This window comes from Triturus cristatus, chromosome 3_2 (assembly GCF_964204655.1).
Source record: "Triturus cristatus chromosome 3_2, aTriCri1.1, whole genome shotgun sequence".
Lineage (NCBI taxonomy): Eukaryota > Metazoa > Chordata > Amphibia > Caudata > Salamandridae > Triturus > Triturus cristatus.
Genome location: NC_140584.1, coordinates 725,883,317 through 725,895,413, shown reverse-complemented (window position 1 = coordinate 725,895,413; position 12,097 = coordinate 725,883,317). Strand labels below are relative to the sequence as shown.

At 39.1% G+C, this 12,097-nt stretch overlaps 1 protein-coding gene across 1 annotated transcript in view; it reads right to left on the bottom strand.

The window, feature by feature from the left end:
• Window positions 1-12,097, bottom strand: part of TMEFF2 (transmembrane protein with EGF like and two follistatin like domains 2) — an 826,595-nt gene that overhangs the window by 755,903 nt on the left and 58,595 nt on the right. The gene's annotated exons all lie outside the window — the stretch shown is intronic.

Genomic DNA, 12,097 nt, shown 5'->3' with positions numbered 1-12,097 from the left:
AAGCCGTAACGTTGCAAACTTTCACACAGCTATTAACGTAAGTAGATATAAAGCCCCTAGTCTTAGTGGCCATTTCACTCCTCAACAGTCCCCACTTATAAAGGTTGGTACAGACAACCATGATGACAGAAAGTCACCCTTGTCTTTTTATTTTTAGGTACATCCATAGTTGTTCCAACCACATAGTCTTCCCAATTTTGCATACAATACATTTAATATTAGTTTTGCAGTTTGCTTCCATTGACGTGTTACCACTATTGCCAGGTCTCTGCTTTATATGCTTTATATGAAATGCCATGTCACCAGACTCAGCCCTTGCATTAGTACCATTTCTTTTATGGCTGTCAGCATTTATTCCCGGAATACTTTAAGATTTGGTCAGCTCCAGAACTCACGGATTGGGTGCCCTCTTTCACTACAACCCTTGGGCACTGATCCCTGTCTCCTCCCAACATCTTGAATGTCTTGATGGGTCTTAGATACAACCCCATCATCATTTTAATGTATGATTGCCCCTATATGACAAACTTGTTGTACGTGTATCTGTCTCTTTCAAGCTTCCTCTGTTTTTGATCTTGCATTACTCTCCTAAGTAACGTTTCTCACCCTCTCACGTAGTTCCATCTTTTTTGTAATGGTGGCATAGTCTGTATTTTGTATGTTTTAGATGCATTGACTTCACTACCTTCTTATAGTGTTACAAAGTGTGCACAATGTGTTAGTTGTGTAGCAGCCTCTTTGACTGTTGGGTGGGTTACCCAGGGCCTTACTCTGTAGTACCGTTTAAACTCTGCCACATTGAATGTGTTCTTACAGGTGTCAAAGAATCTCAGTTGTCCTTGTTCATAAAATTCAGCTATTATTCTACAGTTTTCCTCTATCCATTTCTTAGATTTGAAGCCTTAAAAAACAGGTGTGAAGACCATATTATGGAGCGTCGGAGACAAGGGAGAGAGGAATGTCATCCGCCTCCTAATTAAAGCTATGGAGTCTTCTACCTGTAGTGTAATACTGGTAAGTTGTCTTAGATAAAGTTGTTTCAGTCTTGCTAATTTGGGAATCTGGAAAACATCTCATATCATCCTGCTTGCCAATGTTCTGTCCATGTGTCAGTGGTGTTCAGAATCCCTCACTGTCCAGTCATTTAGGATCCTCTGTCCTGCAGTAGCTCCTGACAGTCTGGAAGCCTAAGCCACAATTGTTGTACCTTCCTAAATACTAAACAGAGTTTCCCTCTCCAGAAATTCATACTCTGCAATATCTACACGTAGGGGCAATGTCTCTGACAGAGATAATCTTATTGCCCAAGGCATTCCCAAACTGTGCCAACAGCTGAAGTGATGGAGGGATGGAGGTTCTTGGTTTAGATAAGGCATTACCTCATCCTCAAAGTTAAGTGTTCAGCGCATTCTCCAACATGACAGGAGATTGTCTGGTTGCTATCGCTGAGGGTTATATACCCATTGTGAACAGTGATGGGGACATTTGACACCCCACCTAGTAACCATATTATATAGCCATGATATTTTAGTATCGGCTGATTCACAAAATGCATTGGTCTTATGTCAAGTTCCCATGCCTTTTCATACACTGTATTGAACGTGATAGAGTATGTTTCACCCCAGCTCACTAATACATTCTACGTTAACATTAAACCAAAGGGTACATACTGTATGTAACCTTCCTCAGCAAAACACATGACAAGCATGTTGTCTTTCAGAAAGCATGTAATAGACTTTCAAAAACAAGTGGCCACCACTTGTAGAGGCTCCAATTCAAACAAATTGCAAGACTGAAATACATTCATTTACGTTCGGAATGAGGCCTCTGCAAGTACTGGCCGATATCAAGGAGGAGATGTGTTGCGGTGGCGACATTGCAGACAGTGGAATTTTTGACCAAACAATATGCAGTGCCTGACAAACCATCAATTCACTGAGCTCCAGCTAAAACTATGTTAAAATCGTTTTTTATTTGTCTACTAGTTTCCAAATACAAATGAGTATCCCTCTCAACCTCACATCGAATGAGGAGCCTCTCCTCAGCCACACCACCTAACACTGTGCAGCTTAATACGCGTGTTTCTCCAAACACCTTCAAGACAGGTTTGTACATACATTATGGCACATTCATATTTGTGCATAACATGTTTTATTGATGATGAGCTTGACATAACTTGACTAGACAGATGAGACAAGGTGGATATGGAGGAGTAACAGTGACCTCAAGCATACCTATTCTGCATAAGGTGGTGTCTGTTCTGTGGGACAGGTGCTCTTCAAGTTGGGGAACCAGGTAATGAAAAGGTAGATAAACATGCACTGTATTTACTAATGATGATGCTTGAACATGTTTATCAAATGTCTTGTCAATTGTTAGGTTGGCGGGTGTTTAATTTTTTTAACATTTATATGTTTGAACATAATTCGTAATATTGAATGTACTGCCTTGGTAAGTACACACAGTGGTCCTTTTCAGGTTTGAAAGTATCTATTGCGATGCATTTTCTACAGTGGGGCAATGTGCTAGATATAATCTGACATGCTTTGAACCATTGTAAATGCTAACTTTCTCAATGGTGTTGCTGAATGATACATTCATGTAATAGGATGTGCTTTAAACTCTCACTGCTTCAGGGTTGTTCGTAAAGGGATTTCACAAAAAGCAGTAGGTTTGCCGGTAGTGAGGCAAATATGTGATACCTCTTTGAATGTTAAATTGTCTCTAGCGGGAGTGCTAAAAGCTACCTTTCTTTAAAGCAGAATTTAAAACCGTGGTTGGGTCTCACAGCAGATGAATTGCAGTTTCATTCTATTGGTTTACATTCATAGAACGTGTGCTATCACAAAAAGCACTCCACCCTCTATATTCCTAAAAACCTACTTGAAAATGTGACCTTGACAAACTTTCAAATTTCCTCTCCTTTATTTCTTTTAAATGATCTTCTCCTCCCGTCCCCCACTTTCTGCATGACACCTGAGCATTATTTAAATGCATTTCTGAGACCCCAAAAATTCTAATTAATGTTAGACTAACCCAGTAGAATATTAAATTCATCTGATTATATGAATGTCCATATGTGTGGTTTTATGATGATTAGATTATAAAATAGGACGTTTCGTTTTTTGCACTGTACATTTGTTTATACCATTGGAATGGTCAGTGTTTATTCTTTATATATGGTGTTACTGCATCATGGAATAATTTAAGCATCTTACACATGCGTTGTTAAATTTGATTGACATTTATCCTTGGAACAAGCCCAGAGAATGGTTTTGTTTGTTCAGACCTCATTGATTTATTTAAGATTTTGTACATATGCCAACCTTAGACTGATTTACAGATCATATTGGCATCTTGGAGATGACAGTTTGGATATATGATAACTGTCAAAATGTTAAGACCCCATTGATTGACCTAAGTGCATTAAATATAACCCGACCTTTGATTGATTCGCAGTTCACATTTGCAAGTTACAGGTGACTGTGGAGATATATTATATGTGGAAAAATCTTAATTTCTGTTTTCTATTCTTTCAGCAGTACTAATAAGAGATTGTGACCCATACAGCACGATGGTGATGGCCCTGATGAATAGCTACGATGTGAGAAAAAGTCAATTGTATACTTGAAGAAGCCTATCTTGTAAACGCCAGGTGATGCTTCCTTTAATAATCAACTTTGAGGAACAATATTAAGGCCTCTCTTTGAGTTGTCTTGTTTGCTTAGCTGATTTTTTTAGTATCATGTTTATATGTTTTATGTGAATTGTATATTTGTGGTATTTGTTGTCTGTATTAAATCTATCAACCAAGTAATGCAATGATAAAAACAGGCATTGCAGAATAAATACTTTGCTAAATTGTCTTTAGATTTGGATTTGGATATTTGGATTTTTCCCCTTAATTATTATACTAATTAAGTTAAATTTGTCTTCATGACCCATATTGAGAGTAGGTTTCAATCAATCAGTAAACTTATAAAGATATTATTCTACTGAACTGATGTTGATCGAGGAGCTTTTTTTTTTGCTTTGTTGTGTTAGGTGAGTATTAAGGCATGCTGGTTTTACTCAATCTCTGTATTAAACCATATTCCTGAAACATTACAATATATCTAATCATTCCATCATGTATTTGATCTCACATAACCCTCACTAATAATCACACCTAACTCATTAATGCACCACAAAGAAATAGAATTAAAATGCATGAAATTATGTTTTTGAGAGCACAAGACTGATCCACAATACCCACTTGATTAACCACTAACATTGGGCTCCGGCATAGGACATAACTCATCATAAAGCTTTTCGATGCCTCATCAGGGATGGAAAGTGCTAAATAAATGCAATTTCAATACAATTCAAAATGCGCACTTCAGGAGAAAGTGTGTTTTCGTTTCCAAATTAATGCACTTTAGATTCCGAAATTGAGCAGATTTCTAGAAGGAACTTATTGTTTCTACAGATGTACTTGATTCCTGTATACGTCAAGATGCCAATAATATTTATGTGCATGAGAGTACTGAGTAGCTTACAACACAATACAAACTCATGCCCTGTTTTGAAAAACATAATTCCTCACCATTGATTCCACATACTCTGAATATTACTCTGCATGAACATAAATTGACATTTTATTAGGGGTGTACACTATTCTTTTCTGCAGAATACAAATGATACTTTCAAAAATATAGGCAGTGCTTCATCTGTAAAAAAGAAAAATCAAATGCAGTTGTTCAAAATGTTTTTAGGAGGCCGCAATCCATTTTCACCACAAGCAAGGCCCGCTTCCGCCACATGTGTGGCGAGCTTCCACCAATAGTGTGGGCAGTTCATTCCTGGGAACTTACATTTATTGTGCTCTGGGCCTGACAACTACTATCAGCCACAACCAAAGTACATATAATCACAATAGTAGGAGACTCCTGTCATTGCTTATTGCTTAATTAATTTATCTGGCACTACATTTAATTACTAAGCTGTTTGCAATTCCGCGTAAGGTGATGGCGCTCGCATGTAGTTACTCGATACAGCTAGTGGAATATCAAGAACTCATTTACCAGTTCTGTTTACAGTTAATATCTGATAATCGGGTCTGCTGCCCATGAAACAAGTAAGTGTCCCAGTCCCCTACAATTAGTGCCGGTAGGTCCGGCAGTGCCCACTGGCAACCACAGACTTAAATTAAGTAGTGATTTCTTATATAACACACCTATATTGACAATTCTACAGGAGTAAACCTCACACAGAAAAGTGATAACAAATACGACAGGAGATTGGTTTGAGGTGAAAAAACTTTAAGGAGAAAATGTATCTCCTGCAGTCATTTTCTACCTGTACCAGTCTCCAACAGTCAAGAATTACATGACATTTTGACGTTATGCAAATGTTGGAAAATTCACGTTTAACATAACACGAAATTCTGGACATATGTGAGATAGACTGGTGTAACATAAAAGAAGTCACAGACCTACCTAAAATGCATTTTCCTTCTTTGCACTCAATTGAATTCGGACCCTGCTTGCTTCTTCAGAAAAACAACTTCACAATTTATTCCCTGGACATTTTTTAAATATTATTTCATGAATAATATTAGTTTTATTTCTGTGCATTAGGGGAAGCACCACACTGTCACATGTTAGGGCCTTCGATCATTTCTCAAGGTTTTAGAGGCAGAACATGTTACAGTCCTCACAATACCATTCTTCACTTTAGCTAAAGTGTTATCATGAATGAAAAGAGAACTCAAGCAAGTATTCATCCATGGCGTTGGAGGTTATTTCCTTACAATTTCTGGTACTTTTATTGAATTACACATTTTCTGTTCATTCAACATTTTTCGTTGTTCTTTTAAGATTGTGTGCTATGTAATTTATCCTACAAAGGTGGTGAAAGTTATGTTTAGTTTTAGTGGTGCATAAACTTCTGAAATAAAAATAAAATGCATACACATCCTCTACAACAAGGGCAGCAACGGATAAATATTACTTCAAGTAACATTACACCTTATCAGAATTCTTGGCTATCACAGATTTCAATCATATTACTAGGTACTCACACATTGATTATTGTACTGTATTACAAACCGCAAAGTGGTATCATGAGAAGGTTTTATTTCCTGTACCATTGCGTGACTTTATCCATCTTTGACATTTTTAATAACACATTTTGAAATAAACTTTTACTGTAGCTTCTCTTTAAGAATGTTTTTTAGACACATAACAATAGAATAAAAGAATGTGATAGGACCGAATTTTATGGGTGTGATAAGCATTAGGAGTAAGCCAGTTTGCCAATCCTATTAGTATTGAGTGGACTTTCCTTAGATGTGAGTGAATGACTTAAGGCATTCGAACGAACTACAACAAGCGCCTTTGGGGTCATACATTACTTTAAATGTATACATTTTAAAAAAAAGTTTTAGTAGCACAGGTAGCGCAGCACGTCTAATTCACTTAAAATTTGCTCATTAGTATTCTTTAAAGTGGTGATAGCAGCAAGGATTGAAAGGTACATTTAGTGATGTAAGCAGTAATGGCAACTGGTGAAGGGTGAAGTTTAAAAGTGATGTGGCGTAAGATAAGATTCATTTCATTGCACAAATAAATGGGGCGCAACCACCGTCCTGCATTTTAGCAAGCACTTGAATCAAACTCTTATAATAAAAAAGGATTAGGGGGAAGAGGTTCTCTCCCCAAGAAAAGTTTGAATATAAATGTAAAAGGCAAATCTGAAGGGATATTTTTGAAAGTCGAATACTTGAGAATGATTTGTGCTGATTGCATTATCCATATTTACACATACGTTATACATATGAATTGCGAAAACATGATAGGTTTATGTACTCTGCAGGTCTGCAACAAAGAAACAAATTCCTTTCGATACGGTTTTGGTCACTCTTTTTTTGTGATCAAACAGTAATAATAATAACCTAGAGCTAGGAAGAGGAAAATTTCTAAAACAACCATGTGACTTCCTCATTTCAAGGCAAGTTACAAATAAAATATGCTGTCTGACACACCAAGTGAGTGTCAGAAGCAGCAGTGTGAACAGAAACTACAAAGAAAATTAATAGGCAGGAAGGAGAGGGACTGAGCACAGACCTTCTCATTAACCCCTTCGCCGCGGCGCGAATTCCGCCGCGGCGCTGGGGGGGTTTTCGGTGAGCGCGGCGCCGCTGTGCTCATGACGGAACCACGCCGTCATGAGTCACGGGTGAGCTGTGCTCATGACGGAGTGGTTCCGTCACGGCACCGCCCACTTACGCTACACGCCCGCACTGGCGGGGAAAAGGCACCGCATGGGCGGAGCGGCCGCCAACGGCCGCGGCATGATGGAACCACTCCGTGATGAGCACAGCGCGACCGTGGCTCATGACGGAGTGGTTCCGTCATGAGCAGGGAAGGGGTTAATGAACCACTATGAGTAAACAGAAATATGACAAAAAATGAAGAAGCATAAAGTCCCAGAGCATACCCAATTATTTAAATATGTATGAAGGAATGACAAGAGGGTGTTTCTTTTTTCACAATATATAGGAAATGTTATGTTATATTGTGCTTGCTTTGCAGATTTGTAGAGTACATTATCACCCAGAAGGGTATCCTTACACTGACCAGGTGAGAGTCTAGACAAACCCTGGGCCTAGTAGGGCATCTCAAAAAGCCAGGTCTTCAGTTTCTTGCAGAATTCAAGAAGTGAAGCGGAGGCTCTTATGTGTAGTGGCAGGTCGTTCCACTCTTTAGAAATGATATAGGAGAGGGCTCGACCGGTGGATTTGGTTTCCATAACAGAATTTGTAGATTATGAACGAGTGAAACCTTCATCTTGATATGAGTTGGATGAGCTGCCACACAACTATCCATTTCTTAGAAGTAAACAGTTTTCTCCACAAAGTATTGAGCTAGCACTCACTAGCTTGGCACAAGCAACAAGGCCTTACTCAGAGAAAAGTATAATAGTGCATGAATAGCAACACCAAAACAACATTACAGAAAAGAAAAAACAAGATGATAATCACAAACTACTGTAATTAAAAAGGTGCATCCCAAAGTGATGCATATAACAGGAACTTCCTTGAGGTCTTTAGAGAATGTGTACAATAGGAATTATATAATCAAACTATAATATGTAGGGTGTTAATTTCCATATGAAAAGATTTTTTTTTTTTTAAAACAGCCTAACTATTTAACTACAGATGAACAAACTAAAGACAGCGAAGGAGACATTAAAAATGGTATGTTTTGTTAATGAAAGGCAGTCTGTGGAAGAGATCAGTGCATTCATTTTTGTACAGTAAAATTAATCAATGTCCCTTCATCTATTTAATAGTGAGTAGTTTCTCAAAAACGTTATCAATTTAAAACATAGTTTCCAATGAATACTAAATGTCTATGTTTTAAAAACGATTACACCGAACCGGGATGCCCCTACAAACCCAGAAGCTGGGGCTGTTATTTAATATAAAGACCACAATGGCTCCAGAAAGAATTATTTTTCAAGAATATGTCGACAAGAAGAAAAGAAAAAAGAACAGGCACCCACACAGGAAATTTTCAAACAATGCAAGTTATGTGTTTTTTTTACAAAAATGTAATTGTACTAATAATATATCAAACAACCATACAATATAAAAACAAACATTGGTGTTCACCACGTTACACTAAACAAACCTATAGCGACAATATACTGTGTAAGAAGAAAACAATCCTATTGGTAAAATGTTCCATAAAGTTGTCCATATTACAACAGGAACAGAACACAGTTAATGGTTTATCCCAATTTGCCAGAGGTGCATCGATGGCATTTCGACTCTTGCAACGTATTAGGTTATCATCAGGACAAGGAAACACTTTTGAGCAACCACAAGACATAAATTATAAATGATCACTGGACAGACTGCATACAATGTTTCAGAATTCAAGTAAGTCACTTGTAGCATGGAAGTTTCCAGCGATCTGGAGAATCAAGGAGTTCAGAGACCCACCTCCCCCAAAAAATCTCATGGGATCCTCTTACAGGATTTGCCAATCGAATTAAGGCAACCACAATTTTTGTTTACAAGGGAACAGAGTCCTCCTCTGTGTCCCGAAACTTCGCACATAAAAGTGAATCCCACAAGAATTTTTTGAGTGTCTCTGAACCCCTTGATTGTCCAGAGGGTTGGAGATTTCCATGCTACAAGTGACTTACTTGGCATCTTGAATTCTGAGACATTACAAACTTTATAATAAATGTAATTGTTTGCAAAATTCCTGTGTGGGCACTTGTTCTTCTTTCTTTTCTCCTTTTCAACATATTTTGTAAAATAATTCTTTATGGAGCCATTGTGGTCTTTATATACGCTTAAAAAACAGCCTCCGGGGGAGAAAGACTTTTCCGCAACCCTAAACAGAACCATAGGCAAAAGTCCAATCAGTGCTGCTCTTGCATTCTTTTAAATGCGGACAGGTCGGCTTCTTAGATTCTCTCATTTCCAATTCTCGAAAAGGTAGGCAGTCTACAGAATGTAGGCACACGGATTCAGACCATTTAACTGTATGGGTCAGCATGCAGCGTATTAAGTGAGCGCTAAGTGAAGCTGTCCAGTCTCAGGGATTATGGGGAAAGCAAGCACCACCTCTTCTCAAATCTCTATCAGGCAGATATAACATTATGTAGTCCTCTATTTTCTCTTTTTGAGTCAGAACTTAACTCTGTGAGAGACAAGAGCAGGGTTGCCCCCAAATAACTGACTGATTTTACTAAATTAATAATGCTGGACCTGACCCTCTCTGCAGTGTCACCCTCAAACCTTTTCACCTCACCCTCCTGTTTTTTAACTTGTTTTTATTGATGTTTAGGATTCTGTGGATTGTATTACTTCAACTCAGTGATAAAGTGCCTGCGCTCTCTTCGTTAAACATGGTAAAATTGCCTTACACCAAATGGCACTTTCAATTTACCTAGAAGTCCCTGGTAAAATGGCGCTATATGTACCCAGGGCCAGTGAATTAAATGCTACTAGTGGGCCTGCTGCGCTTATTGTGCCACCCGCGTACGTACGTTGCCTTTTTAAACATGTCTATTACAGCTTGTATCCAATTTGAAACTGCCAATTCAACTTGACAAAACAAACCCCATGCCAATCCTAAAACTCACATTTTCTTATACTTATAGGTCACCCTTAAAGTGGGCCCAAAGCAGCGCCACTGGAATGGTAAACTGCATTTAAAAAGTTGGACATGTACTTTTAAGTTTTACATGTTCTGGCGGTGAAAAACTCACAAATTCGTTTATCACTACTCTGAGGCCTACCTCTCCCTTAAGATAACATTGGGTTGCCTTGTTACATTTAATACGTGATAACTTTAGATTAGAAGTAGGTAGGAATGTCAAGTTTGGTCTGAAAGGTATTATTATTTAAAACCCTCTAAACAGTAAAGTTGTATTTTAAGTCACTAGACGGAACATGCCATGTTAGACATGTCAGCCTTATGGTGGTCTTCCCTTAAATATTTTGCCGTCCTCCTCCATTATTTTATCTCTTTGTTGCTGGCCTTGGGACTCCTTACCATTGCTTACCAGTGCTATAGTGCATGTTCTTGCTCCTTAAAACATGATAACCTTGGCTTGTGCCCAATTGGCATATTTACTTTACTTCCAAGTCCCTAGTAAAGTGGTACTATATGTACCCAGGGCCTGTAAATGAAATGCGCCACTCACTTAGGTAGCCCTTTCAAGTTGGTCTGAAGCCCGCCATTGCAGCCTGTGTGTGCAGTTCTAAACTGCCATTTGGACCTGGCAAGATAAACCATTTCACAGGCCCAGACCTACCATTTTAATACATATGTCACCCCTAGGGTCGGCCCTGGAGAGCCCAGAGGGCAAGATGATTGTGTATTTGAAAAACTGGGCATACACTTTTAAATTGTATATGTATTGGTAGCAAAATACTCTTAAATTTGTTGTTCACTATTGCAAGGCCTACCTTTCTCATAGAATAACATTGGGGTTACCTTATTCCATTTAATAAGCTGTAACTTCCAAATGGGAACCAGCTCATGTTTGATGTCTTTGAAATTGTAATAAAAACCCTCTTATGGTGGTCAGATTTTGAACTACAATTTTGTAAATTACACATTTAGAAAGATGGCATTTTCCTGCCTTAGCCATTTGGTGCCTGCAGCCTGTCTGTGGGCCACATGACTGGGTGTGGTTGAGAGTTGGGCTTTGTATATTCCTCCTACAGAGCCACACACACACGCTTCGGTGGCCTGGATGGGTCATTCCTGTCAGGATGGGAGGAGGAGCTAGCCACAGCCCTGCTTATACTTGAATAGCCTGTGTCCTGTCTCCACACAAAGGGCTGGAATACCCCCTGTAATTAGCCAGAAGCCTGGGCCAGCAAGGCAGGTCAGCTGTGCATTTCAAGGGGTAATCTCCAGAAGCATCTCTCCACTTCAAAGGCAGAACTGGGTATAAATATTGGAGCTCAGATACCAACTCTTCAGTGCACTTCTAGACCTGTGAATACTCTGCAATGAGGAAGTACTGCTGTGCTGCTGAAAGGACTGTCACTTAGGGTTGGGCAATAAACTCCACTCTGTCGGCAGAGTTCAAGAAGCGTTGCCCACTCTGTGTTCCGCTTTGAACACTGTGTTCTGGCTCGTGTGTAGCTCGGCAATGTTAAGTTGCTGAGCATGAGCGAGAATGTGCATCCCCTAGCATGATTTTCAGTCGCTAGATCACCTCTCGGCGAGATTTCTCAACACGTGCAGTTGCAGCAGGTTGCGACTGTTTGTGTTGAGAAAGCTGACGCTCCAGTAGAAAATATACTCAAGCGGCATAAAAAAATAGAGCCCTCAGGCCGCATTTACAGTGTAGAATAAACTCCCAGTGCTAAAAAGCAATGCTAGCAGCATAACACACTGAATTTCTCCCACTTGTAGAACTCTGTGGAATCTTGCAGAGTTTTTATGTAACTCTGTGTAATTCTGCACACTGAAACTCCATGAATTTCGCCACCCCTTCTGTCACTCTGCTGGACTGCTGCTCTGAAGGGCTGCTGACCTGCTGTGCTGATCTACTGCTTGCTGCTCTCCTGCCTGGGTTA